Raw genomic sequence first — 25,774 nt, forward strand, 5'->3', positions numbered from 1 at the left:
GTTTCCACGTCATTTCAATGCTATTATGTTGAACAAACATGAAAAGGAATTGACTTCTGTGCCCAGTGAGTTGTGTAGGGACGTCCCAAAGCTCATTTTAGTTTTTTATGAACTTTGTGTTTGTGGTAACTAGTGGAAACCACCATCTTCTCCTACTGCCGGCCACTTGGCTTTCTCTCATCACCACATTTGGTGGTGAATGAAAATGCCAACCCGAAGCTTCAGATGTATACATCCAGTGACACATCTGGCTCATTGTTCTATCTGTCTTAACGAGGCAACACTTTTTCCCCTTTTTTTAAGCTGAACAGGTGCCCTGAATGATGGGTCGCCACTGCTGCAGACTAGCTGCACTTAGTTCTATTTGACCTGTTTTCTATTGATTTGTCTTTGCATATGTCCATAAAATTTATGCAGATTCATAATTTCAACCGGCTGAGAAAAGCTGCCTGCCTGTCTATGCGAAAGCTGGAGATCGAATTTGAATATTGAAATAGTGTTGCAAATGTCAGAGAGACAGACAGCAAGGTTTATACAAATGTCCTCTGTTGAAAATGAAATGTTAGTGCAGATAATTTGAGATAATGTCTAGATGCTTTTTATTGTGGAGATCAAGTTTATAAATTGGCATTTTAACATCTTAGATACCGCCTGTGGTAATTTGTGGAATAGACCATTAGTTTGGAATAGACCATGTCTGGAATCAGCATTCAGGATTAGACACACCCCTTATATGAATCTCTATATCAAATAATTTCTGGTTAACAATTAAAGACATCTTCCAGAACTTTGGTGACTCCTAAATATTTTTTAAACTTTGAGCTGGATGTGTCAATGTGCAATTCATACATGCATAAACTATGAGCATTTTTACTGTCTTACTGCAATTAGCCACAAAATCCCTAGCTCAAAACAATTTCCTGGACCAGCCCCTAGCAATTCGAGTTCATCCAATGAGCTTCAGCTTCTCGCCATATGAGTGACAGCTAGCAAGAGGCACATCATGTACACACAGTAATTTTCCTGGACCACTTTTGGCCTGTTGAGTGCTACTTGCAGAATTACTGGCTAAAACGTATGCAAAAAAAGAAATGGTCAAAAATAAATAAAAATAGCTTCTCAGCGAAGAGCAATTTCTCAAGCAATAATTTTGCTCGGACTGTCTTGGTGTGGTCTGAGTGGGGAGGGCAAAACTAGCTGTTATAGGCAGAGAGGTTTGGGACTTTCTTTCTTATTGGTCTATTAACTTATTTTCTGCCTGGTGACGTCACCAGGCAGGCCAAAACTCCATCCCTCCTAAACAAGCTTAAATTTCAGCTGGTCTCTTCAAACGGCACTTACACTAAAGGGGCATTATCAAAATGTTCACAATTTCACAGTATTATTCCAACCTCATGGTGGGGAAATATATATAAAACACTGGGCCTTTAATCAGGCATCTACCTTTATTTAGTCAGTTACCTGTACTGTATATTGTGTGTATATGGAGGTAACTGCCAAAATAAAGGAAACACCAACGTGAAGTGTCTTAATAGGGTGTTGGACCACCACAAGCCAGAACAGCTTCAATGCACCGTGGCACAGATTCTACGAGTATCTGGAACTCTATTGGAGGGATGTGATGTCATTCTTCCACAAGAAGTTCCATTATTTGGTGTTTGGTTGATGGTGGTGGAAAACGCTGTTTCAGACGTGGCTCTTGTATCTCCTATAAGTGTGGTGAGATTTGGTGACTAAGAGGGCCATGGTATATGGTTTACATCATTTTCATGCTCATAAACCCATACAGTGACCACTCCTGTCCTGTGGATGGGGGTATTGTCATCCTACCATAGTCATGGTAGGCAAAATAATGGACTGCCCAGCATTTTCATACATGACCCTAAGCATGAGGGTATGCTAATTGCTTAATTAACTCAAGAACCACACTGGTGTGGAAGCAATATACTTTGTATCACTCATTTACTCAAATGTTTTCATTAGTTTGGCAGTTTTGAGTTTTGTAAGTGTGTGTTTAGCCTCATTTCTGGGGAGAGAGCTGCTCAGGCCCTGTGGTTCTGTGCACCCATGCAGTTTGTGATGTTTTGACCTGTGTGGGGTGTGTGTGTGTGTGCATCTTAGTCTGAGTGTGTATCTTTGCAGAATGAGTTTGTATGTGTCTGAGAGTTGGTCTCTTTCTCTCTGTCATGCTCAAGGAAGTGGTTTACCTATGTCTACACCGGAAACTCACACGACACTAACTCCCAACACTCTTTTCCTTCTCTCCACTCCTCCATCGGTGTTCAGTCTAACTCTACAGCCCACCTCACTGTCTTTCTCTCTCCCTGTCTCTCAATGTTAGCCAGGTATCTGTGTTCACTATGCTCCCCACAGTAATATTGAAGGGGACTCTCATCAAGAAACCTTAACAGAAGCGAAGGACGTCGCCCTGCAATTACAAGGAAAGATTATTTGTCTTGGACACCCAGGACCTGATTTATTCTGAACAGTGCCCTGGGGCATGTACAATGTTTATTGATAAATTGTGTGGTTTGTTTGTTTAATAATTGCTGGCAAGAATTACATTTAGTTGAAATTATTTTACATTTTACACTTCAGCAGTGTAATTTTTAAAATCAGATATTGAGTTATGAAGGAATATGACCTTTACATGACAGTTGCTTTATGGAGGTTGTACTGTTTGATGTGCAAATGGAAAGTTGTGAAGATGTTAATAGAAAACTGTATTCATCTTTAGAAAAAGCCCAGCCAGAAAGGTTGCATTGAGCTCTCCAGGATCAAGTGTGTGGAGATAGTGTGCAGTGAAGTCCCAATCCCCTACAGCAACAAGTACCCCTTCCAGGTAAGACCACTGGAAAGCTAATGACTGTAATGCTAATTACTGGAATGCTAATGACTGGAATGCTAATTACTGACCATTGGGAACACTTTACAACGACATTCATTTATAAATAAGCCATGACACAGTTTTTTCAAATATGCTTAAATGTCTCAACAGGTTGTCCACGACAACTGTTACCTATACAGGGGGGCAAAAAAGTTTTTAGTCAGCCACCAATTGTGCAAGTTCTCCCACTTAAAAAGATGAGCGAGGCCTGTAATTTTCATCATAGGTACACTTCAACTATGACAGGCAAAATGAGAAAAGAAATCCAGAAAATCACATTGTAGGATTTTTAATGAATCTATTAGCAAATTATGGTGGAAAATAAGTATTTGGTCATCTACAAACAAGCAAGATTTCTGGCTCTCACAGACCTGTAACTTCTTCTTTAAGAGGCTCCTCTGTCCTCCACTCGTTACCTGTATTAATGGCACCTGTTTGAACTTGTTATCAGTATAAAAGACACCTGTCCACAACCTCAAACAGTCACACTCCAAACTCCACTATGGCCAAGACCAAAGAGCTGTCAAAGGACACCAGAAACAAAATTGTAGACCTGCACCAGGCTGGGAAGACTGAATCTGCAATAGGTAAGCAGCTTGGTTTGAAGAAATCAACTGTGGGAGCAATTATTAGGAAATGGAAGACATACAAGACCACTGATAATCTCCCTCGATCTGGGGCTCCACGCAAGATCTCACCCCGTGGGGTCAAAATGATCACAAAAACGGTGAGCAAAAATCCCAGAACCACACGGGGGGACCTAGTGAATTACCTGCAGAGAGCTGGGACCAAAGTAACAAAGCCTACCATCAGTAACACGCTACGCCGCCAGGGACTCAAATCCTGCAGTGCCAGACATGTACCCCTGCTTAAGCCAGTACATGTCCAGGCCCGTCTGAAGTTTGCTAGAGAGCATTTGGATGATCCAGAAGAAGATTGGGAGAATGTCATATGGTCAGAAGAAACCAAAATGTGTGTCTTTGACATTTTGATACCTATAGGGGTCCTAAAATTCTAAATCAAATAGCTAAATGATTCATAGTATCACCTTTTTAAAACAATTCCACCCAGTGGTGTAAAGTATAAAAGTAAAAATGCTAATCACTACTTAATCATGACTTAATCACTCCTTAATCACTACTTAATCACTACTTAATCGCCTCTCCCTCCAACCCCGGACCCACAGGTAAATATGCATTATAAGTCACCTCTATTTACTTCACTGTGCCTGTAAATGTACAGTATGTTGCTGAGTCACATTAATGCTAATGATCAATGTTTCCCTTACATCGTGCCGCTAGCGGCGGCTCTTTGACCCGGGCCAGAGGGTGATGTGGTGGTAGCGCTACAAAACTACAGTCCCCATAAAGACACAGACCTGCCACTTCACAAAGACCAGGAGTACATCCTGACTGACAGTTCCCACCATAACTGGTGGACGGTACAAGACCACAGAGGGTAAGGAGAGAGTGATAACCATATGACAACGCTATGTCAACCCCATGACAACCCCATGACAACCCTATGACAACCCCATGACAACCCTATGCCATATGATAACCTTATGACAACCCTGTGGTCCTATCTGTAATATGTATTATTGGTTTTATAGTTGTACACACCTACAGTATTCATCCCATTTTGTCCATTCCTTCAACAGAAACTCAGGTTTTGTACCTTGCATGTACTGTATATAGCGGAGAAATCCTGCAACAACTTCAACAGGTTTGAGTGAGTCTGATATATATCAAATACGATTTTCCTGACTATTTATAATGTATAAAATAACAATTGTACCCTGTTCAGCCTTTTATTTCAGACATCTTATTGGTTGTCTTTGTTGTTTCTAATTCACATTCTTTTTTTTCAGATGATACAACAAAGACATAACGAGAGGGAGAGCTGAGGAACTTCTGATGACAGAGGTAAAACAACGCCGACCATCTTCATCTTGGTATTAAACTGTACTACGGAAGACAGAAGAAAGACATGTTGGGCTTGATTCAATCAAAAAGCAAGGTTATCAGAATTACAACCAGACAAAACTGAAACTAGAGAGAAAGCATGTTTTTGTAATCCCTAAAATATATATATATGCACACCACACATACACGCACACACACACACACACACACACACACACACACACACACACACACACACACACACACACACACACACACACACACACACACACACACACACACACACACACACACACACACACACACACACACACACACACACACACACACATGTGCACGCGCACACACATACATACATACATACATACATACATACATACATACATACATACATACATACATACATACATACATACATACATACATACATACATACATACATACATACATACATACATACATACATACATACATACATACATACATACATACATACATACATACATACATACATACATACATACACACAGACAGACAGAAACACACAGAGAGTGAAACATGACATTTGAAACTGCGGTGCAGTTTACTCAGGTCCAGGATTTCCTGTTGTAAATATGTCATGCTGGATTTTACAGACAGATGAGACATGGTGCATGGTGACAGTGGGAGGGTTGTATAGTGTGACAGTGGGAGGGGAGGGTTGTGTAGTGTGACAGTTTGAGGGTTGTGTAGTGTGACAGTGGGAGGGGAGGGTTGTGTAGTGTGACAGTGGGAGGGGAGGGTTGTGTAGTGTGACAGTTTGAGGGTTGTGTAGTGTGACAGTGGGAGGGGAGGGTTGTGTAGTGTGACAGTGGAAGGGGAGGGTTGTGTAGTGTGACAGTGAGAGGAGAGGGTTGTGTAGTGTGACAGTGGAAGGGGAGGGTTGTGTAGTGTGACAGTGAGAGGAGAGGGTTGTGTAGTGTGACAGTGGGAAGGTTGTGTAGTGTGACGGTGGGAGGGGAGGGTTGTGTAGTGTGACAGTGAGAGGGTTGTGTAGTGTGACAGTGGGAGGGGAGGGTTGTGTAGTGTGACAGGGAGAGGGTTGTGTAGTGTGACGGTGGGAGGGGAGGGTTGTGTAGTGTGACAGTGGGAGGGTTGTTTAGTGTGACAGTGGGAGGGGAGGGTTGTGTAGTGTGACAGTGAGAGGAGAGGGTTGTGTAGTGTGACGGTGGGAGGGGAGGGTTGTGTAGTGTGACAGTGGGAGGGTTGTGTAATGTGACGGTGGGAGGGGAGGGTTGTGTAGTGTGACAGTGGGAGGGTTGTGTAGTGTGACAGTGGGAGGGGAGGGTTGTGTAGTGTGACAGTGAGAGGAGAGGGTTGTGTAGTGTGACGGTGGGAGTGGGAGGGTTGTGTAGTGTGACAGTGAGAGGGGAGGGTTGTGTAGTGTGACGGTGGGAGTGGGAGGGTTGTGTAGTGTGACGGTGGGAGTGGGAGGGGTGTAGTGTGACAGTTTGAGGGTTGTGTGTGACAGTGGGAGGGAGGGTTGAGTAGTGTGATGATGGGAGGGTTGTGTAGTGTGACAGTGGAAGGGAGGGTTGTGTAGTGTGACAGTATGAGGGAGGGTTGTGTAGTGTGACAATGGGAGGGAGGGTTGTGTAGTGTGACAATGGGAGGGAGGGTTGTGTAGTGTGACAGTGGGAGGGAGGGTTGTGTAGTGTGACAGTGGGAGTGGGAGTGTTGTGTAGTGTGACAGTGGGAGGGTTGTGTAGTGTGACAGTGGGAGGGAGGGTTGTGTAGTGTGACAGTGGAAGGGAGGGTTGTGTAGTGTGACAGTGGGAGGGAGGGTTGTGTAGTGTGACAGTGGGAGGGAGGGTTGTGTAGTGTGACAGTGGGAGGGAGGGTTGTGTAGTGTGACAGTGGAAGGGAGAGTTGTGTAGTGTGACAGTGGGAGGGAGGGTTGTGTAGTGTGACAGTGAGAGGAGAGGGTTGTGTAGTGTGACAGTGGAAGGGAGGGTTGTGTAGTGTGACAGTGGAAGGGAGGGTTGTGTAGTGTGACAGTGGGAGGGAGGGTTGTGTAGTGTGACAGTGGGAGGGGAGGGTTGTGTAGTGTGACAGTGAGAGGAGAGGGTTGTGTAGTGTGACAGTGGGAGGGGAGGGTTGTGTTGTCTGACAGTGAGAGGGAGGGTTGTGTTGTCTGACAGTGGGAGGGGAAGGTTGTGTAGTGTGACAGTGGGAGGGGAAGGTTGTGTAGTGTGACAGTGAGAGGGGAAGGTTGTGTAGTGTGACAGTTTGAGGGTTGTGTAGTGTGACAGTGGGAGTGGGATGGTGGGATGGTTGTGTAGTGTGACAGTGGGAGGGGAGGGTTGTGTAGTGTGACAGTGGGAGGGTTGTGTAGTGTGACAGTGGGAGGGTTGTGTAGTGTGACGGTGGGAGTGGGAGGGTTGTGTAGTGTGACGGTGGGAGGGTTGTGTAGTGTGACAGTGGGAGGAGAGGGTTGTGTAGTGTGACAGTGGGAGTGGGAGGGTTGTGTAGTGTGACAGTGGGAGGGTTGTGTAGTGTGACAGTGGGAGGGTTGTGTAGTGTGACAGTGGGAGTGGGAGGGTTGTGTAGTGTGACAGTGGGAGTGGGAGGGTTGTGTACATACATACATACATACATACATACATACATACATACATACATACATACATACATACATACATACATACATACATACATACATACATACATACATACATACATACATACATACATACATACATACATACATACATACATACATACACACAGACACACAGACACACAGAAACACAGAGAGTGAAACATGACATATGAAACTGCGGTGCAGTTTACTCAGGTCCAGGATTTCCTGTTGTAAATATGTCATGCTGGATTTTACAGACAGATGAGACATGGTGCATGGTGACAGTGGGAGGGTTGTATAGTGTGACTGTGGGAGGGGAGGGTTGTGTAGTGTGACAGTTTGAGGGTTGTGTAGTGTGACAGTGGGAGGGGAGGGTTGTGTAGTGTGACAGTGGGAGGGGAGGGTTGTGTAGTGTGACAGTTTGAGGGTTGTGTAGTGTGACAGTGGGAGGGGAGGGTTGTGTAGGGTTGTGTAGTGTGACAGTGGAAGGGGAGGGTTGTGTAGTGTGACAGTGGAAGGGGAGGGTTGTGTAGTGTGACAGTGAGAGGAGAGGGTTGTGTAGTGTGACAGTGGGAAGGTTGTGTAGTGTGACGGTGGGAGGGGAGGGTTGTGTAGTGTGACAGTGAGAGGGTTGTGTAGTGTGACAGTGAGAGGGGGTTGTGTAGTGTGACAGTGGGAGGGGAGGGTTGTGTAGTGTGACAGTGAGAGGGTTGTGTAGTGTGACGGTGGGAGGGGAGGGTTGTGTAGTGTGACAGTGGGAGGGTTGTGTAGTGTGACAGTGGGAGGGGAGGGTTGTGTAGTGTGACAGTGAGAGGAGAGGGTTGTGTAGTGTGACGGTGGGAGTGGGAGGGTTGTGTAGTGTGACAGTGAGAGGGGAGGGTTGTGTAGTGTGACGGTGGGAGTGGGAGGGTTGTGTAGTGTGACGGTGGGAGTGGGAGGGTTGTGTAGTGTGACAGTTTGAGGGTTGTGTAGTGTGACAGTGGGAGGGAGGGTTGAGTAGTGTGATGATGGGAGGGTTGTGTAGTGTGACAGTGGAAGGGAGGGTTGTGTAGTGTGACAGTATGAGGGAGGGTTGTGTAGTGTGACAATGGGAGGGAGGGTTGTGTAGTGTGACAGTGGGAGGGAGGGTTGTGTAGTGTGACAGTGGAAGGGAGAGTTGTGTAGTGTGACAGTGGGAGGGAGGGTTGTGTAGTGTGACAGTGAGAGGAGAGGGTTGTGTAGTGTGACAGTGGAAGGGAGGGTTGTGTAGTGTGACAGTGGGAGGGAGGGTTGTGTAGTGTGACAGTGGGAGGGAGGGTTGTGTAGTGTGACAGTGGGAGGGGAGGGTTGTGTAGTGTGACAGTGAGAGGAGATGGTTGTGTAGTGTGACAGTGGGAGGGGAGGGTTGTGTAATGTGACAGCGGAAGGGAGGGTTGTGTTGTCTGACAGTGAGAGGGAGGGTTGTGTAGTGTGACAGTGGGAGGGGAAGGTTGTGTAGTGTGACAGTGGGAGGGGAAGGTTGTGTAGTGTGACAGTGGGAGGGGAAGGTTGTGTAGTGTGACAGTGAGAGGGGAAGGTTGTGTAGTGTGACAGTGGGAGTGGGATGGTGGGATGGTTGTGTAGTGTGACAGTGGGAGGGGAGGGTTGTGTAGTGTGACAGTGGGAGGGTTGTGTAGTGTGACAGTGGGAGGGTTGTGTAGTGTGACGGTGGGAGGGTTGTGTAGTGTGACGGTGGGAGGGTTGTGTAGTGTGACGGTGGGAGGGTTGTGTAGTGTGACAGTGGGAGGGTTGTGTAGTGTGACGGTGGGAGTGGGAGGGTGTGTAGTGTGACGGTGGGAGGGTTGTGTAGTGTGACGGTGGGAGGGTTGTGTAGTGTGACAGTGGGAGGAGAGGGTTGTGTAGTGTGACGGTGGGATGGTTGTGTAGTGTGACAGTGGGAGTGGGAGGGTTGTGTAGTGTGACAGTGGGAGTGGGAGGGTTGTGTAGTGTGACAGTGGGAGGGGAGGGTTGTGTAGTGTGACAGTGGGAGGAGAGGGTTGTGTAGTGTGACGGTGGGAGTGGGAGGGTTGTGTAGTGTGACAGTGGGAGTGGGAGGGTTGTGTAGTGGGAGTGGGAGGGTTGTGTAGTGTGACGGTGGGAGGGTTGTGTAGTGTGACAGTGGGAGTGGGAGGGTTGTGTAGTGTGACAGTGGGAGTGGGAGGGTTGTGTAGTGTGACAGTGGGAGGGTAGAGTGGGTGTTGTCTATTACAAGCTCTTCTCCTTTGGGGAGTCTCACTGTGTTATCATGTCAAGCCTTATTCCCATAAATTGACATTGTAAAGGCAATTTCCACATCACTCAAGTATGGTATGACATACACCAAATTCAACCTAATGGACTCAACAGACACAATTATATATATGATTCATCCTACTGAAATAAAATGTTGTGTTTGTTTGTGCAGGGTAAGGAAGGAGTTTTTGTGGTGCGAGACTCCAGGCATGCAGGCGTCTACACTGTGTCTGTCTTCACTAAAGCCCCAGGGTAAGTACTGCCTGTTTCAGCCATGGCACTCAGCTTCAATGACAGTCAGTTAAAGGGGCAATCAGCGTTTGGTATTGGGACATCCCGAGCTCGGTCTATGAATTTGAAAGTGGTTACATGTCTCCAGCCCCATCCCTCAGCTTTTTACCAAAACAGTGGTGGGGTGTCTGTTTGTTTGAACTGCATATATATGGCATAGTTACATGATGATGAATCATGTTCAGATCCAACAGGCAGAAGAACCCGCGGGTGAAGCGCTACCAGATCAGACAGTCAGAGGCAGAGGACACGTCCACGTTTTACCTGGCAGAGAAATACCTGTTCAGCACCATTCCTGAGCTCATCCAGTACCACCAACACAACGCTGCAGGTATTTACGTTATCAGTGGCTCACCTGAGCTACGTAATACATCTGTTTACAGCCAGGCCAGTGTGACCTATTTGGACATGCACCACAAAACTGTGTTTGTTAGTCCGTTGAGATATAGGCATCTTCAGGGGTCATGTAAGGTTTCACCAGCACACGTGGATCTCCCACAGTAGAGAGGGAGATGGGAGAGGAGCGTTAATGTAGTTTGAAATGGTTCTATACGTTCTATGGCCCCGATGTTCTTCCCTTAGTATAGCGTGGAATCGTTTCCTTGCATCAACATTCAACAGAGGAAACTGCCTGTAAAACAATAGTTCATGAGTTCTATTGTTGAGGCAGAATAGCCTAATCGCTCTACATTATCTAACTCCCAGTATATGCAAATATAGTTTCATCTTGACATTCAACGTGTGTGTGTGTGTGTGTGTGTGTGTGTGTGTGTGTGTGTGTGTGTGTGTGTGTGTGTGTGTGTGTGTGTGTGTGTGTGTGTGTGTGTGTGTGTGTGTGTGTGTGTGTGTGTGTGTGTGTGTGTGTGTGTGTGTGTGTGTGTGTGTGTGTGTGTGTGTGTGTGTGTGTGTGTGTGTGTGTGTGTGTGTGTGTGTGTGTGGGTTTGTGCATATGTGTATTCTCTGCAGGTCTGATCACACGACTGAGGCATCCTTTCTCTCAGGGTAGAGAGAGCTCTCAGAGCCCTGCGGAACTCTCAGAAGGTCAGAGGTTAACCTGCTGCTTCTGTCTCCAGGCAGCCAGCAGCAATTTTGTTTGGTTATTGATTATGGATGGTATCATAGAGATAGTTAGAGGACTCATTTTTGCATCTGTGCCATTATAGTGTCTGTTACAGCATGGGCAGATGAGTCCTCTAACAATCTCTATGGAAGTTTCCTAGTCCTGAATTACATGACAATTCTAAAGAGCAAACACAAGGCAGATAACACACCAGACGCTTATATGTTATAGATAAGTTACTGTGTAATAATGATATGCTTAAACAACGCATATGCATGATCGTGAGAATTGGCATGTGTTTTTCTATTCTAAAAGCATTAGGACTGTGATGACATAAGTGGTGATGTAAGGTAGACTTGTGTGATGAGGTACCCAGGTGTAGCAGCCCCAGCTATTACTAATAGGCAGGCAGCTCCACCACACCCTGAAAACGTCCAGACAGGAGGGACTACCTGGAGGAGAATGTGGCAGGCAACCACAGTGTACCATGTTGTGTTCAGCCTTGAAGTATTTTCCAATAATTGCATTAGTATGTCATTATTACCTCTGCACTCTCTCTCCCCCTTCCCCTCTTTCCTTCCTCCCTCTCCCCCTCCATCTCTCTCCCCCTTCCCTCCTTCTCCCCCCCCTCTCTCTTCCCCTCTCCCCTCCCTCCCCCCTCCCTCCCTCCCTCCCTCCCTCCCTCCCTCCCTCCCTCCCTCCCTCCTCCCTCCCCCCTCCCTCCCTCCCTCCCTCCCTCCCTCCCTCCCTCCCTCCCTCCCCTCTCCCATCTCCCCTCCCCCCCTCTCTGGTCTTCTCCTGAGGTCATCAAGTACTGCAAGTTCAGCAGCAAGTCTGAGGTCTGGTCCTTTGGTAGGTTTATTCATCCTCTCTGAGAGAGTCTGGTCCCTTGGTAGGTTTATTTATCCTCTCTGAGACCGTTTGATCCTTTGGTAGGTTTATTCATCCTCTCTGAGAGAGTCTGGTCCTTTGGTAGGTTTATTCATCCTCTCTGAGAGAGTCTGGTCCTTTGGTAGGTTTATTCATCCTCTCTGAGACCGTTTGGTCCTTTGGTAGGTTTATTCATCCTCTCTGAGAGAGTCTGGTCCTTTGGTAGGTTTATTCATCCTCTCTGAGACCGTTTGGTCCATTGGTAGGTTTATTCATCCTCTCTGAGACCGTTTGGTCCATTGGTAGGTTTATTCATCCTCTCTGAGACCGTTTGGTCCTTTGGTAGGTTTATTTATCCTCTCTGAGACCGTTTGGTCCTTTGGTAGGTTTATTTATCCTCTCTGAGACCGTTTGGTCCTTTGGTAGGTTTATTTATCCTCTCTGAGACCATTTGGTCCTTTGGTAGGTTTATTCATCCTCTCTGAGAGAGTCTGGTCCTTTGGTAGGTTTATTCATCCTCTCTGAGACCATTTGGTCCTTTGGTAGGTTTATTCATCCTCTCTGAGAGAGTCTGGTCCTTTGGTAGGTTTATTCATCCTCTCTGAGACCATTTGGTCCTTTGGTAGGTTTATTCATCCTCTCTGAGAGAGTCTGGTCCTTTGGTAGGTTTATTCATCCTCTCTGGTCCTTTGGTAGGTTTATTCTGAGAGAGTCCCTTTGGTAGGTTTATTCATCCTCTCTGAGAGAGTCTGGTCCTTTGGTAGGTTTATTCATCCTCTCTGAGACCATTTGGTCCTTTGGTAGGTTTATTTATCCTCTCTGAGACCATTTGGTCCTTTGGTAGGTTTATTTATCCTCTCTGAGAGAGTCTGGTCCTTTGGTAGGTTTATTTATCCTCTCTGAGAGAGTCTGGTCCTTTGGTAGGTTTATTCATCCTCTCTGAGACCGTTTGGTCCATTGGTAGGTTTATTCATCCTCTCTGAGACCATTTGGTCCTTTGGTAGGTTTATTTATCCTCTCTGAGACCATTTGGTCCTTTGGTAGGTTTATTCATCCTCTCTGAGACCGTTTGGTCCTTTGGTAGGTTTATTTATCCTCTCTGAGAGAGTCTGGTCCTTTGGTAGGTTTATTCATCCTCTCTGAGACCGTTTGGTCCTTTGGTAGGTTTATTCATCCTCTCTGAGACCGTTTGGTCCTTTGGTAGGTTTATTTATCCTCTCTGAGAGAGTCTGGTCCTTTGGTAGGTTTATTTATCCTCTCTGAGAGACCATTTGGTCCTTTGGTAGATTCATTTGGTCCCTTTGGTAGGTTTATTTATCCTCTCTGAGAGAGTCTGGTCCTTTGGTAGGTTTATTTATCATCTGGTCCTTTGGTAGGTTTATTCTGAGACCGTTTGGTCCATTGGTAGGTTTATTCATCCTCTCTGAGACCATTTGGTCCTTTGGTAGGTTTATTTATCCTCTCTGAGACCATTTGGTCCTTTGGTAGGTTTATTCATCCTCTCTGAGACCGTTTGGTCCTTTGGTAGGTTTATTTATCCTCTCTGAGAGAGTCTGGTCCTTTGGTAGGTTTATTCATCCTCTCTGAGACCGTTTGGTCCTTTGGTAGGTTTATTCATCCTCTCTGAGACCGTTTGGTCCTTTGGTAGGTTTATTTATCCTCTCTGAGAGAGTCTGGTCCTTTGGTAGGTTTATTTATCCTCTCTGAGACCATTTGGTCCTTTGGTAGGTTTATTTATCCTCTCTGAGACCATTTGGTCCTTTGGTAGGTTTATTCATCCTCTCTGAGAGAGTCTGGTCCTTTGGTAGGTTTATTCATCCTCTCTGAGACCATTTGGTCCTTTGGTAGGTTTATTCATCCTCTCTGAGAGAGTCTGGTCCTTTGGTAGGTTTATTCATCCTCTCTGAGAGAGTCTGGTCCTTTGGTAGGTTTATTCATCCTCTCTGAGACCATTTGGTCCTTTGGTAGGTTTATTTATCCTCTCTGAGACCATTTGGTCCTTTGGTAGGTTTATTTATCCTCTCTGAGACCATTTGGTCCTTTGGTAGGTTTATTCATCCTCTCTGAGACCGTTTGGTCCTTTGGTAGGTTTATTTATCCTCTCTGAGAGAGTCTGGTCCTTTGGTAGGTTTATTTATCCTCTCTGAGAGAGTCAGGTCCTTTGGTAGGTTTATTCATCCTCTCTGAGACCGTTTGGTCCTTTGGTAGGTTTATTCATCCTCTCTGAGACCGTTTGGTCCTTTGGTAGGTTTATTTATCCTCTCTGAGAGAGTCTGGTCCTTTGGTAGGTTTATTCATCCTCTCTGAGAGAGTCTGGTCCTTTGGTAGGTTTATTCATCCTCTCTGAGAGAGTCTGGTCCTTTGGTAGGTTTATTCATCCTCTCTGAGAGAGTCTGGTCCTTTGGTAGGTCTAAACCGTTATCATATTAGAGGTATGATGAAATAATGTTGAATCTCCTCTCCTCCCCTTCTCCCCACTCCTTTTCTCCTGCCCTCCCCTTCTCCCCACTCCTCTCTCCTCCCCTCTACTCCCCCTTCTCGCCTCTCCTCTCCTCCAGGTGTGTTTATGTGGGAGGTGTATACTGAGGGGCGTCTGCCCTATGAGAACCGGTCTAATCTTGAGGTGGTGGAGGCCCTGAATGCAGGTCTGAGGCTGCTAAAACCCAGACAGGCCCCAGAGGCTGTGCACCTCCTCATGGAGTGGTGCTGGAAGGAGGGTGGTGGGAAGGACCTACCTGTTTCACACCTGTAGCTTACTGACTCACCTGTACTGTTAGTGTAGTGCGGGTGGGTGTAGTGTAGTTGGGTGGGTGTGTGTGGGTTGGTGTAGTGTGGGTGGGTGTGGTTGTAGTGTGGGTGGGTGTGGTTGTAGTGTGGGTGTGTAGTGTGGGTGGGTGTAGTTGGGTGGGTGGGTGGGTGGGGTTAGTTGAGTGAGTGTGGGTGTAGTTGGGAGGGTGAGTGTAGTTGAGTGTAGGTGTAGTTGGGGGTGTGTAGTTGGGGGGGGGGGTTGTACCCCTTGGGGTCCGCAGGACCGAGTTTAGGAAATATTGCAGTGGACAGACTCACCTTTAACTTAGTGATTCAGCTTGGTAGGTTGGTTCACCTGTGCCTTACTGATTCAGCTTGGTAGGTTGATTCACCTGTACCTTACTGATTCAGCTTGGTAGGTTGGTTCACCTGCACCTTACTGATTCAGCTTGGTAGGTTGGTTCACCTGTGCCTTACTGATTCAGCTTGGTAGGTTGGTTCACCTGGACCTTACTGATTCAGCTTGGTAGGTTGATTCACCTGTACCTTACTGATTCAGCTTGGTAGGTTGGTTCACCTGTACCTTACTGATTCAGCTTGGTAGGTTGGTTCACCTGTACCTTACTGATTCAGCTTGGTAGGTTGGTTCACCTGTACCTTACTGATTCAGCTTGGTAGGTTGGTTCACCTGTACCTTACTGATTCAGCTTGGTAGGTTGGTTCACCTGTACCTTACTGATTCAGCTTGGTAGGTTGGTTCACCTGTACCTGACTGATTCAGCTTGGTAGGTTGGTTCACCTGGACCTTACTGATTCAGCTTGGTAGGTTGATTCACCTGTACCTTACTGATTCAGCTTGGTAGGTTGGTTCACCTGGAACTTACTGATTCAGCTTGGTAGGTTGATTCACCTGTACCTTACTGATTCAGCTTGGTAGGTTGGTTCACCTGCACCTTACTGATTCAGCTTGGTAGGTTGGTTCACCTGGACCTTACTGATTCAGCTTGGTAGGTTGATTCACCTGTACCTTACTGATTCAGCTTGGTAGGTTGGTTCACCTGTACCTTACTGATTCAGCTTGGTAGGTTGGTTCACCTGTACCTTACTGATTCAGCTTGGTAGGTTGGTTCACCTGTACCTTACTGATTCAGCTTGGTAGGATGATTCACCTGTACCTTACTGATTCAGCTTGGTAGGTTGGTTCACCTGGACCTTACTGATTCAGCTTGGTAGGTTGATTCACCTGTACCTTACTGATTCAGCTTGGTAGGTTGATTCACCTGGACCTTACTGATTCAGCTTGGTAGGTTGGTTCACCTGGACCTTATTGATTCAGCTTGGTAGGTTGGTTCACCTGGACCTTACTGATTCAGCTTGGTAGGTTGATTCACCTGTACCTTACTGATTCAGCTTGGTAGGTTGGTTCACCTGTACCTTACATAATGTCTTGTGATTGATCTGTCTTTTCCTGTGTAGAAACCAGACGACCGTCCTTCCTTTGCTCTCCTGCTGCACGAGCTGGCCTTGCTCTCAGACCTCTGAGCCTGAACAAACAAGCTTTTCAGCCAAACCTGGTGTGCAAACCAGCTATCCGCGGTGAATCATGCCAGAATCATTTTGCTCAACCAAACTGAAGATACTGTATGAAATATACTTAGCTAGCTGTGTTTATGTTATTTATTAATTTCCTTCAAGTTTCTATTTATTTTGTAGCAAATCAAATTTTTATAAAATGTAGAAATCTACTTCTCTTGTGTCTTGATACATTTTTTCTGTCTATTGTGTTAATTAGTTGTTTCATAAGCTTACTTTAGTTTGATTTTACTGTCTGTCGCTCAAAGTCTGACCATCAGAGGGCACCCACAACCCATTTACCCATGATGTCATAATGCAGGCTATTCCCATCATCTACAGACGTTCTTATGTACTAGGATCTCTGTATAGCAGGCTACTGCAGTCCTAATGCCAAATAACCACAATGAATAATACTCATTACAGTTCACTTGTCTATACAGTAACTGTAGTAGTCTAACTGTAGGTGGTTTTAATGTATCCAGTGTTTTCACGCAGACACACAAACACACTGCCCTGATAAAGTATGAACTGAGTCTGGGGGTTCCAGACAGCCCTACAAGCATGCTCTGGTTGCTGTGACAACGAGGTCTGACATAGTAATACCCCCAAGAACTGGCATAGTAATGATCTCTGTGGGAGTATGGATGTATCTAGATGAATATAATAGATAAATAGAGATATATCGACATATACAGGAGTAGATAGATACAGATAACTCCATACAGTAGGGTACCTATGCAGTTTTAGGGCTATTCCATGAAATCTCTATACAATCCATTGTAAGGTGACTGAATGAAATACTAATTTTTTTTTTTTAGTTTTCTTCTAAAAACACATGTGCCTCTATGGCATACTAGGCCTATACAGTTATGTCAAGGACTGGACGCTGTATCCTGTGTAGTTGATGTGATCAAAGTTCAGTTTGACACCATCTGTCCTGGAAACCGGGTCATTGACTTGCCTGTGCGGTGCATGGTAAGTAAGTAATATCCTGCAATATCCAATCAAATGGAAATGGGGAAGAATGTGAAGCACGTTTCAATGTTGTCCTAATGGCTATGATATCATTTCAATGGGAATAATTTGTAGAGAATAGCGATAGATAGGTGACATTGCAAATACATTGTTTCATTTTGACGATACAATAGCCTCATCGCAAGGTAGAGTGTTGGTCTGTGCAACAACATTGGCCATATTCAGCACCACAGTTCCATCCTCCTGCCTGTGTGTGAGTTACTGTCTCTTTAAGGAAATGCACTTGCAGCCATTTTCTGCTCTTTGTGTGGGGTGGATTATAACGGATAGGCGCTAAGAGAATCGAGATCATCAGTCGGAGAAAAGGCCAGAAAAAGCGTCAGTAAAACACTGGATTTTCGTCGCGGAGTTAGACATTGTCCGCCCAAATTTTCCTGGACGGACATGCAAGTTGCAGGTAAGTGCAAAATGTAACGGAATATGCTGCCAGCACACGGCAAATATGTGCGGGTAGCCTACGCTCGCTTCTCGACGGGAGGCTGCGATGGATGTTGAGTACCTGCGGTGTGTTTCCTCTCTCTTGCATGGTGCACCATCATTTTACCATTGGAAGCAATTAATGTCTTTTTTATTTTTTACATTGAAAACAAACGGATCGGATTCGATCATTCATTTTGGCGACCGTTTGCCTCTTCACTTATTCCGTGATGTGAATGAACCCCCCCGTTATTTCAGGCAGTGTATTGATAGCGTCATACTACCAGAGATGGGTGGGGTGGCAGAGGCTATAAGAAAAAATGAGTTTTCTTAATTTTTACATGAAAATACTACGGGAGATATGAATATCACACAGTACATTTGATTGTCTTAATAAAACACAACATTTATACAATAGTTATTTTATAGGTAAATGTTCCAATAGATATATTGGCTACAGCTAGTGGAGGTTAACGTGTGCTCTACCCGTAGACTAAATTCCTTATAGTTTAGATTTGTTTTAATCATACACTGAACAAAAATATCAACGCAATGTGTAAAGTGCTGGTCCCATGAGCTGAAATAAAAGATCCCAGAAATGTACCATATACACAAAAAGCTTATTTCTCTCAGATTTTGTGCACACATTTTTGACATCTCTGTTAGTGATCATTTTATCCTTTGTCAATATAATCCATCCACCTGACAGGTGTGGCACATCAAGAAGCTGATTAAACAGCATGATCATTACACAGGTGCACCTTGTGCTGGGGACAAATAAAGGCCACTAAAATGTTCTGTTTTGTCACACAACGCAATGCCACAGATGTCTCAAGTTTTGAGGGAGCATGCAATTGGCTTGCTGACTGCAGGAATGTCCACCAGAGCTGTTGCCAGAGAATGTAATGATAATTTGTCTATCATAAACCACCTCCAACATTGTTTTAAGGGGGGGGGGGGTAATAAAGCCCTTTTGTGGGGAAAACCTCATTCTGATTGGCTGGGCCTGGCTCCCAAGTGGGTTGCCTACACCCTCCCAGGCCCACCCATGGCTGTGCCCCTGCCCAGTCATGTGAAATGTATTTCTATTGACTGACTTCCTTATGTGAACTGTAACTCAGCATAGTATTTGAAATTGTTGCACGTTGCATTTTTACATTTTTGTTCATAATATATTTTCTAATAGGACTTTTAAGTGGGCTATCAGCAATTTGTTACAATGTTTTCGTTAAGCATCACCTCATTGACAAAAGGCAGGTTTACAATGTAGGCAAATGTTCATTGTACGACGCGTCCTTCCAACCCAGGCCCATGATGCTGTTCTAGCCAAATGCACGGATGGCAGGTTCACCGTCTTCCATTATGTAGCCTATCGATTCCCGAACCTCAAATTAATGTTTTTTTCCCCACCTCTCAAGTAATTAATAACCATTTTACAAGTAAAGTTGATTTTCTTGTGTCAAAAATGCTGAACATATTTTTTATGTAACATACATACCTCTCTCCATCTTCACAACAACTTTGTCATTATGACTTGACCATGGTAAATGACCATCCAATGTTATACCTAGAAGTTTAGCTCAACTTTATCAATGGTCACACCCTTTATGTACAACTCCAGTTTAGGTCTTAGAGAATGTTTTGAACCAAATACAATGCATTTAGTTTTAAATGTATTTAATACCAGTTTATTATTAATCACCTTCGAATACTGACTGTAACTCCTTATTTACAATTTCAGTGAGCTCACTGGCTTTGGGTGCTGGCATGTAGAATATGGATTGATCCATGTACATAGCCATTCTACCTTTTGTGTAAGACCAGTAGCAAATCAAATAGCTAAGAGTAACGGCCCAAGGCAAATGCCCTGAGGGACACCGCACTGTACATATGTGACCCATTTCAGGAAACTAGGCATATGTTGTGGGTCACTACTTCACAGGAGAACCGTTTGAACATAAAACATATTTTGATTTTAAAAAGTTTTTGGCAGAAATGTCTTCGCGAACATGTGAACTTTCATGTGCCTTAATACCAAACTTGTATGCCATCTGTAAATACAAATTGCGAGCCTAGTTGGTTTAGCCACAGAAAAGTTAGCAACCTTCCCGCCAGCCATGATTGGCTGAGATAATGAGTGGGCTGGACATGCCGAGAGATGAGTTTGGATTGGTCTGCCATATAGCATGGTTCTGTCTATTTGAGCTGGTCAGTAAGTTTAGGTAATCCTGTCTAACGTGGCTTTTAAAATGTTTTTTTTTAATGTATATATATTTTTTACACGTATCCAGAAAGTGTTTCTCTCCACTTTCTGGAGGACCGAATATTGAAGTCAGTGGAATTCGAGTATGGTAGCTAAGGAGATGGATGGTCTCCGGATTACATCTTCGAACTAAGGACAACCATGGCATCCAACAGGAGACACATCCATCCATGAATGATAGTCTCGCTAGCTACATTTTCAGATAATACATGTTTCTAAATTTGACAGAAAGTGGTTTCATTTCAAGTTAAAGTGTACTATTAGCTAGCTAACATTAGCTTTCTGGCTCGCTAGCTGACTCTATGTGTATTATCTTATTATTCGTATCTCAGAGCCATTTGCTTGGCTAGCTATAGACTGTTAGCTAGCTAACATTGAATCCAGTTGGTTAGCTACCTGCAGATTCATGCAGGCTAGTAACTCCATGAGTTGGGATTATGGTTCATTGTTAACCATTTTGTATGCGTTTTTAAATTCAGTCTGGTCATCTACTCTGATTTCACCCTCCGCTGAGTGTGAGTGTGCCAGAGCGCAGAATAACTGATGAATATGGCCGGTGTCGGTAAACGTCGGCAAAAAAGCGTAATTAAATTGTTGCCAGCAGCACATTTATAGTCAACAACGCTCTGGATAACATCAAAACAGCCTAACCAGCTCTGCTAGGGAGAGTAAAATGGTCAGAGTGGTGTGTTCTCTCATTTGTCTGGAAGTAGCTAACAAGCAAGCCAATGTTACCTTGGTGCTTGACTGCCGTTGAGAGGTCAGAACATTCGGATCAACCCTACTCATCGGCCAAAGCGCACTGAACGCTCCGAGAGCGAAACGCTCTGAATTTACAAACGGACAATCTGACAGCACAGTTGCAGTTACCAACACTCTGGATAACAAAACAGCCTAACCAGCTCTGATAGGGCGAGTAATGTTCCGTGAGCAGTTCTCTCATTTGTCTGGAAGTAGCTAGTTAGCTTGGATGCTTGACTGCTGTTGTTACTACAGAACACTCGAATCAAACCTTCAAGAGATGGGTGGGGCTAAAGCTTAAGAGTGTGTGAACGATGCTGAATGGGGGCAGACAAGGAAGGGCTCTCCAGTAGTGGTACCAAAACATTCAACGGCCATTTTCTCAAAAGTGAGTTTACAAGTTTATCAACTTTCCTAGCAGAATTATTTTCCCATTGTTCCTTAACTGTAGTGTATGATATACCATTTTGTAGCTTTGAGTCTCTACTTTTATCTAATGTAAAAACCCTTATAAAATGTTGCTACATTAGACCAATTTGAGCAGGTCGGTCACATATCGGACGTTAGGGAAGCTTCCGTTGAAGAACACACTCTGGGTTCTATTGGATAGATAACACTCCAAACATGTGATAACAATGTATGATCAATAACATCAAAGACTGCACTGAAATCTGACAATACAGCTCCAATTGTCATCTTATTATCTATTTCTTTTAACCAATCATCTGTCATCTGAGTCAGTACAGTTTTTTAAAATATTTTTTATTTATTTTACCTTTAATTTTACTAGGCAAGTCAGTTAAGAACAAATTCTTATTTTCAATGACGGCCTAGGAACAGTGGGTTAACTGCCTGTTCAGGGGCTGAATGACAGATTTGTACCTTGTCAGCTCGGGAATTCGAACTTGCAACCTTTCGGTTACTAGTCCAACACTCTAACCACGTTGAGTGCCCTTCTCTATATTATTATATGCATGCTGAAAGTCTGCAGTTCATTTGTACTCTGAAACATAGCATTGTATTTGGTCAAACACAATCCTCTCCATCAGTTTACTAAGAACAAGCAGCAAACTGATTGGGAGGCTGTTAGAGCAAGCAACGTGTGCTTTACTATTTTTAGACAGTGGAATTACTTTAGCCTCCTTCTACACCTGTGGGGGGGACACACTTATTTTGTATCACATTAGGCCCAGCCTTTGGCACTTTGGGTTTCCTTGTTATTGCCAAAATGCTGTCATTGTATATAGTGTTCACACATTCAGTTACATTATCATTTTCTCTCCTTCATTAAAAGATTCCTTATTGCTGGGAGCCAAATTCTTCACCCACAGTCACTCTAGTAATCCTCAAATACTTTAAGTACTTGATAGTTAAATGCTTTGTCCGGCACACTGAGAAGATTCTACATTCGTCCTAATTTCTCTTAACTGTTTGAATTTACCACAGTTGGACACCAACCAAGTTGTAGAAACATCTCAAGGATGATTGATGGAAACAGGATGCACCTGAGCTCAATTTCTGGTCTCATAGCAAAGAGTCTGAATACTTATGTAAATAAGCTATTTCTGTTCTTTATGTTTAATAGATTTGCAAACATTTCTAAAAACCTGTTTTCATTTTCTCATTATGAGGTATTGTGTGTAGATTGAAAAGGACATTTTTTTCATTTAATCCATTTTAGAATAAGGCTGTAACGTAACAAAATGTGGAAAAACGGAAGGGGTCTGAATACTTTCAGAATGCGCTGTATATTAATATGGACTAGCCCTTTCCTTGGTAGCTTATTGGAGATGGACTGTGTGTGTGTGTGTGTGTGTGTGTGTGTGTGTGTGTGTGTGTGTGTGTGTGTGTGATGTTGGGCTGAAGCTACTGAAAGATGAAGGAATGTGTCCGTATTTCATTAACCAATTGTGTGGGTAGCCATTACACATGCTGCGGGCTGACATCATCATTGTGTTAATATAGATGCTATCTGACCCCCTGTTTCTAGTCCTATTGGTTTATTCCCTCTCAATTCTTGAACGATTAAGTGATAAACTGAGCACCGATTCATTGGTGATTGCATGGCCAGTTATCAATAACCACCACCTTGAATCCCAACCACAGATGGTAGTCTACACACTACACTACCACCACCTTGAATCCCAACCACAGATGGTAGTCTACACACTACACTACCACCACCTTGAATCCCAACCACAGATGGTAGTCTACACACTACACACTACCACTACCTTGAATCCCAACCACAGATGGTAGTCTACACACTACACTACCACCACCTTGAATCCCAACCACAGATGGTAGTCTACACACTACACTACCACCACCTAATCCACCACCTTGAATCCCAACCACAGATGGTAGTCTACACACTACACTACCACCACCTTGAATCCCAACCACAGATGGTAGTCTACACACTACACACTACCACTACCTTGAATCCCAACCACAGATGGTAGTCTACACACTACACACTACCACTACCTTGAATCCCAAACACAGATGGTAGTCTACACACTACACTACCACCACCTTGAATCCCAACCACAGATGGTAGTCTACACACTACACTACCACCACCTTGAATCCCAACCACAGATGGTAGTCTACACACTACACTACCACCACCTTGAATCCCAACCACAGATGGTAGTCTACACACTACACTACCACTACCTTGAATCCCACCACAGATGGTGTCTAATCACTACCACCACCTTGACCCAGATGGTAGTCTACACACTACACTACCACTACCTTGAATCCCAACCACAGATGGTAGTCTACACACTACACTACCACCAATCCTGGTGAATCCCAACCACAGATGGTAGTCTACACACTACACACTACCACTACCTTGAATCCCAACCACAGATGGTAGTCTACACACTACACACTACCACTACCTTGAATCCCAAACACAGATGGTAGTCTACACACTACACTACCACTACCTTGAATCCCAAACACAGATAGTAGTCTACACACTACACACTACCACTACCTTGAATCCCAACCACAGATGGTAGTCTACACACTACACACTACCACTACCTTGAATCCCAAACACAGATGGTAGTCTACACACTACACTACCACTACCTTGAATCCCAACCACAGATGGTAGTCTACACACTACACACTACCACTACCTTGAATCCCAACCACAGATGGTAGTCTACACACTACACACTACCACCACCTTGAATCCCAACCACAGATGGTAGTCTACACACTACACACTACCACTACCTTGAATCCCAACCACAGATGGTAGTCTACACACTACCACTACCACCACCTTGAATCCCAACCACAGATGGTAGTCTACACACTACCACTACCACCACCTTGAATCCCAACCACAGATGGTAGTCTACACACTACCACTACCACCACCTTGAATCCCAACCACAGATGGTAGTCTACACACTACCACTACCACCACCTTGAGTTTATTGAAGCCTGAGGAAAGGGACCTACTAGGCAACATTCCTTGGCCCTCTCTTTTCTCTGAATCTGTCACCAGGTTGGGTCATGTGACCTCCCAAATGTATTTTGCTCAGGAATATTTGTGAGGTGTGTATTGTTATTAGTTAGTTGGAATGTAGATTTGTGACATCATGAGGGAGTTACTGTTGTAGTGCGAGGATGGTTGTGTGCCCCCCACACACACGCAGTCCCGACCATCATCTCTCCCTGAATATGAATTCCTCTGTCTGTGTTCCACTATGTCACTCATAAACTGTGTGTGTGTGTGTGTGTGTGCGCATGTGCCTCGTGCGCTCAGTATGAGGCGAGGATGGTAGAAAATTCTGAGAATGCCCCGAGGGAAACCCATTGAGTTGTGTGACCCGGACGTGACACACTTTCTCTCTCTCTCCTTTCTTTCTTGCTATCATACTTCCTTTTTGCCTCTCAAATGTGCTTTATTTGCATGAAATCTAAACTTGACTCTCAACCGCAGTCATAAATGCATATCACAAAGGAATACAAATAAATGAATGTCCACATCTCTCTACTCTCACTGCTCTTTTTGACCAGGGGTGTCACTCATTCCATGAATGGCCTAGTGTCTGCAGGTTTTTCGTTATTCCTTTAAATTAAGACCAAGACCTAAACCAGGTGAGGGGAGTTCTTTACTGTTTAGTAACCTTAATTCATCAATTAATGTCAAGTGAGGAGCGAAAACTCGCAGACAGTCCACCCTCTACGAGTTTGACACGTGCCTTAGACGAGCTTCTCATCCTGTATAGGGTTGGAGATGATGATAAGGAATGGCTTAGATATCTCTATCCATCTCACTCCTCCTCCTACACTCAGCCCCCTCCTCCCCCATCCTCCATCTACAGTCACTCCTCCTCCTATACTCAGCCCCCTCCTCCCCCATCCTCCATCTACAGTCACTCCTCCTACAACCAGCCCCTCTCCTCCTCCATCTAGTCACTCCTCATCCTACACTCAGCCCCCTCCTCCCCCATCCTCCGTCTACAGTCACTCCTCCGTCTACAGTCACTCCTCCGTCTACAGTCACTCCTCCTACACCCAGCCCCTCTCCTCCTCCGTCTACAGTCACTCCTCCTACACCCAGCCCCTCTCCTCCTCCGTCTACAGTCACTCCTCCTACACCCAGCCCCTCTCCTCCTCCGTCTACAGTCACTCCTCCTACACCCAGCCCCTCTCCTCCTCCGTCTACAGTCACTCCTCCTACACCCAGCCCCTCTCCTCCTCCGTCTACAGTCACTCCTCCTACACCCAGCCCCTCTCCTCCTCCGTCTACAGTCACTCCTCCTACACCCAGCCCCTCTCCTCCTCCGTCTACAGTCACTCCTCCTACACCCAGCCCCTCTCCTCCTCCGTCTACAGTCACTCCTCTCCTCCTACACTCCTAAAGTGCCTATAAGAACATCCAATAGTCAAAGGTATTTGAAATACAAATGGTATAAAGAGAAATAGTCCTATAATTCCTATAATAACTACAACCTAAAACTTCTTACCTGGGAATATTGAGGACTCATGTTAAAAGGAACCACCAACTTTCATATGTTCTCATGTTCTGAGCAAGGAACTTAAACGTTAG

The 25,774-nt window shown here is 44.8% G+C and overlaps 1 protein-coding gene and 1 pseudogene across 1 annotated transcript in view; both read left to right on the forward strand.

Moving 5' to 3' along the window:
• The first annotated feature begins 1,888 nt into the window (after window positions 1–1,888).
• Window positions 1,889–16,399, forward strand: LOC123992380 (annotated as a pseudogene).
• A 1,118-nt stretch (window positions 16,400–17,517) lies between these two features.
• Window positions 17,518–25,774, forward strand: part of LOC123993634 (cytoplasmic FMR1-interacting protein 2) — a 43,877-nt gene continuing 35,620 nt past the window's right edge. Inside the window, exon 1 of the mRNA XM_046295994.1 lies at window positions 17,518–17,661. The gene's annotated coding sequence lies outside the window, so the exon portion shown is untranslated. The remainder of the gene's footprint in view (window positions 17,662–25,774) is intronic.

Source organism: Oncorhynchus gorbuscha, linkage group LG13, assembly GCF_021184085.1.
Source record: "Oncorhynchus gorbuscha isolate QuinsamMale2020 ecotype Even-year linkage group LG13, OgorEven_v1.0, whole genome shotgun sequence".
NCBI lineage: Eukaryota > Metazoa > Chordata > Actinopteri > Salmoniformes > Salmonidae > Oncorhynchus > Oncorhynchus gorbuscha.